A 5,000-nucleotide genomic window follows, 5' to 3' on the forward strand; every position below is an offset into this window, starting at 1 on the left:
GGCATAGGCTCACTTGGATGTGAATCGCGAAACGATGCAAAACATCAACACACTCACTGTGTCTCACTCGGAAATCACTTCGACGATAAATTTGGGTTTCAATTCGTAGTACACTACACACCTCACGAACAAGGATCATACAAAATACACTCGATTATCCTTCGATCCTTCGTATCCATTAAAAAGGGGACTCTCACAAACAACGATCCCAAAACACACCAGCACGTCTGGCCTCTGGAAAACACGCACGAGACACGCCTGCAGGCCACTGTTTCACCGTTACGACCGTCGAAAAAGCCAAACACAAAGCGCACGCGACGAGCAACGCGGAACCACGCGAGCAACCAAGCGCGCCAAAGGCCAACCGTCATCTGGTCCACGGCGCCGCTGCCGAGGAGTCCTTGCGGCCCCCGGGTGGGCTGGGCCGGCGTGCGCCGTAGTGTGCGTGTCACCGATGCCGATGTGATTTATGTGGTTCCCGCTGGCCCAGCATAGCCACGGCAAGTTATGCTTTGAATGAGAGACCGGCATCGGCGCGATGGCGGCCATGATGAACGAGGGATGCTGCGTGGTGCTCTCTGTTTGTCTCTCTCTTTCGTGCTGTCTTTTATGCTCGAGCACATCCCACAATGGCGGCCACCGTTGAATCCGAACGGAGGGAGGCAAAAAGAAGTGAAAGAAGTGGTCGGATAAATACTTTCGCTTCCACCACCGTCCTCCACCGCATCAGAACCGAAGCATCCTTCATCTTTTTACCACACCATGAAGACACACACACACACGTATCAAAAACCCCCAAACGGTGGGGTTCAGGCCCATAATGAGGCGTAATTCGGAGCACAGATAGATTGAAGCGCGCGCGCGCGGGCACGTGTGCACCACGTACACTGGCGGTGTGTGTGGAGATAAAGAACGATTCGAAGCAGCAGCAGGAGCCGTTTGTACATCCTCCTTCCCTCCCGGGTTCCGTATCCAATTTTCATCCAATTTTCCTATCGCGGCAGACGTGGAAAGTGAATGTGGTGCACACACACTCACACAAGAAGCCAAGGTTTTTGGGGGGAGGTTTTTGGGCCGGCGATGGGGTGGACATTCTCTGAGGGTTAATGTAATTATTTGAAGTTTATTAATATTGAAGCGAGGCGGGCAGCGCAGATTGTTGACGATTTGTGGACGTGGGTCGTCCGTTTCGGTGTTTTTCTTCTCTGAATGAATAATAGATAGGAAGGAGAAGCAGCACAAACAGCACACTTTTCGACGGAGAAGAAGGTAATCCGTGGCACAGAACGATTTGAGCTTTAAACCCGAACCGGCACAACCATTAATCTGGATCAGTGCGGCGTCAATCATTCGGTATCAATCGCACAACTATCCATCATCTTTTTGCTTATTCGCTCTATTCGAAGCGCTATTCATATCTTAAGGCGACACACCGATGTTTAACTACATAACCAACCCATCAACCAATTATGACATTAATTCCCCTAAACACTTTGAATGGCGAAACTCTCCTAAACGAATCCCAAAAGAAGGAATGCCCCGCCAGAGGATCCCCACCTAAAAGGGCCTGATGCCAACCATTATTACTATTTAATTGCCAGCGCTCGTTTTTTGGAGGGCCATAAACGGAGCAGCCTCGTTCCGAGACCCAAAATGGTCTGCCACATCGTTTAACCCTCCTGAAAAACCCTTCAGCAATCCCTCCTCTGCAATCGGACCTAACATGTAAAACATGTCTTCCGGGAGCACCACCGTCCCGGAGGGGGCCATTCTGTCTGCCGTGCCGTGATGTGTCTTCTCGGCGAAGCGATGTTTTTGGAGTTCCCGATCATCACCTCGGCCGGAATTAACCCCAGCAACCAATGCTACCACTTCAATCCCCGCCAAGGACTGGCCAGATAATTATCCACTTTCCACGGGGGGAAACAATCCTTTGTAGCACCACCACCACGTACCCCAATGTGCTGCCTACGTATTTTTTTTTTTCTGCACGGAATTTAATTGTAGCTCTAATTGCCCCCGTTTGCCAACGCAATGCCTCTCCCCTCATATATGTACGTGTGTGTGTGTGTGTGTGTGTGTGTATGTGTGCTCCATTAATTTTCGCCGTGGCCGCTGGCCGCACGCCACACACTTATTGGCGAATGCAAATGCGAGAGCCGGATGGATCTTGGGCGTTCGTTTTGTTCGTTTGGCCAGAGAAAAGGCCAGGAAAAACAGAACATGAAATTGGAGTTGCCGGATTTTTGGAGAAGCCCCCACCACCACCCCACCCCTTTGAACCGCACACACATTACGCTGGATGGTTTCCTCTCCGGTGGAAAAGCGATGATGGCAGGAGAGCAAGAAATCAATTTCGATTACGACTCCAAATAACAGTGATTGAGTATTCGAATTTCATCAATCGATCGACTGCGATCGTTCGTGTGTGTGTGTGCCTGTGTGGTGAGGTGAGTCGCGAAGAGGAGAGTCCGAAAATCCGATTAGGAAGCGCGGGATGGATGGATCCCCCACTCGATCGCGGACGCGGAAGGAAACCGCCGAGTGCCGAAGAAACGAAACACGAAAACAGAAGGAGAAGAAAAATGGAGAAAATATGGAGCCTGCTCGGCGTGTGCGGGGAGTCGAACCGATCGTGCGGAGTAATGATCGACCTCCACCTTCTGAAAAAGGAAGCGAGAGTGCAGGAAGCATGCCCGGCAGCAGGAGTAGCAGCAGCAGCAGCAGCAGCAGCAAAAAAGCTTTATAATTACCAAAATCTAATTTAAATTAATGCATTAATTCCTCATAGCACTGGCACGAGCAACCGCACACACGCACACCCGCTCATCCGTAACATCCGTTGCGATGCCAGCATCCCATCAGGTGAGGTAAGGTGGAGCAATCCCGCAGAACGGCAACGTGATTGATCGGCCGACCGATCGTCCGACGGTCTAGCACACGCCAGGAAAGGGGTGTACAGCACAGACTCGAGAACCTTCAGCGATCGAGGCGAACGATCGACACGATCGCTCCATCCCCATAATCCGTTTGCGCTCCCTCAGATGCTCTTTGGAAAGTGCAATTAAAATAAATCATCGACATCCTTCATTTTATTGATCAAATTACTCAGCATAATTGCCCACGGTAATCTTTCAATTATCGTTTGTTGGGTCGGGATTCGCTGGCCGGACGATCGCCGATCTTTCGTTCTTCGCGATCGCTCCTGTTTTAGTGGCGGTGGCGGCTTTGGGGTAGCAGAACATTACTGCTGGATAATTATCGATCGGTTTGGGCAGACAGCATGACTTTCTGCGTGGAGGCTGCGCACCATCTTCTCTGGACTGGATGTTTTTGTTCTCTGTTTCTGTTGTTTTGTGTGGTTCTTCCGTCAGTTCGGTAGTTAAAACAAGGGAAGGATTTTAACATGCAACAATTCCTCATTTATTTGTGAGCTAAAATTTGCTTAAATTAAAAACAATTAAAAACAATCTGTATGCTTTATGGATGTATATTTGAACTTTACAAAAGAAATCTCTCCCATTTTCATCAATTTCGAAGCCTCTCGACTTGGAATTAACGCTTAAATTAGAAGAATCTCTTCAATGAATGTCTGCTTTTTCTGTTCAATAAGAAATCTTTATAAGAAACGGATGAATCGTATGAATGTCGATATAAATATATAATACGCATTTCTCTTGCTAGTTACAGAAAGTCTTATAAATAAGTCTGTAACTGCTATCCATGAAGCTGATATTAATGATTTCGATTTCGAGTTGTTTCGTTTTTAATTCGCCTTCACTTTATTGGTTGTGAAAATCCTAACTGAAACTAAGAATTTCATGTCAAACTTATGTTTAAAATTAGTTTCCGATGTCTTTGCAATACCTTAGGACTCATAGGACATGTTTCAAATGTATTAATGATATCACTGCGTTGATGGAATAACTACCGTAGAAGTCATTTTTCGAGCGTAAGAGTGTTTTTAGGTAATTGAATAGTTTCGTCATAAATGCTGCAGGTTTTATAAGATTGTTTGTTTCTGCTGTTCAAGGCGCTTTATTAGGCGTTTTTCTTATCCGATTTTATAAAGAATACTCTGTAAAAATATTGAGAAATGTTTTTGACAAGGAAAATGTTTGATGCCGCTCTGATCGTTCTTAATTCAAACATCATTACCATTGCTCAAACATAAAGCCGGCATCAGGTGCATGATACCATTAGCAATCCATTGCCACTTTCGATACATCCGCTAAGTATATGATCCAATTCAGCCCCAAACGTGCAATGCCTACTCAGCCTTCTAAACAGTTCGTTACATAAAACGTTGAGTAAATCGTTTGCATTTCCCCCATCGGCAGCAGCCGAGGCGTGATGCTCCACAGCCTTGGCTTAAACAGCATTTCCCCCCACATTATCCAGCGCGCACGCGTGTATTAATTATAATCCGACGAGCGGCCGGACGGACGTGGATTACCGATATTAGGCTCCTCTCTAAAAGCATTTCGGTGGCCTAAACGGAAAACGTGAGTGAAAATCTGTTTTCAACTTTCTTGAATAATTGCTCCGTACCCATAGGGCCCTCCGCACACTCTCTTGCTCTCTGTTTCTATCTCTCTCTCTGCTCTCTCTCTTTCCCTGCTCTCTTCCCTTGTGCCCAGCTAGTGTAGGCCTTGCGAATGCAGATGAAATTATCCGCGATGATATTACATAAAACACACTTATCAACCAATTAGGCTGAACGGACGGGCGTGTGCGCGCGCCCGCGCCCGCGATCACTCGAGCTCGTGCTCGTGCTGCGCCCCTCGCACACGACGCTGCTGGAGGTACTTTGCACCTCGCCTCACCACTTCGCACTCCGTGGATAGAGCCGCTTGATTGATGATGAAAACCATCAGCGAATAATGGACTGGCCGGGGCTTCTGGGGGTCGAGAGGCTGGCGTGCACTGTCTGGCTCAGGCTCAGCATAATTTCCATCGAGACCTCCGTGCCCAGCAGCCCCATCAATAGCCTCTCGGCG

Source organism: Anopheles darlingi, chromosome 3, assembly GCF_943734745.1.
Source record: "Anopheles darlingi chromosome 3, idAnoDarlMG_H_01, whole genome shotgun sequence".
Classification (NCBI taxonomy): domain Eukaryota; kingdom Metazoa; phylum Arthropoda; class Insecta; order Diptera; family Culicidae; genus Anopheles; species Anopheles darlingi.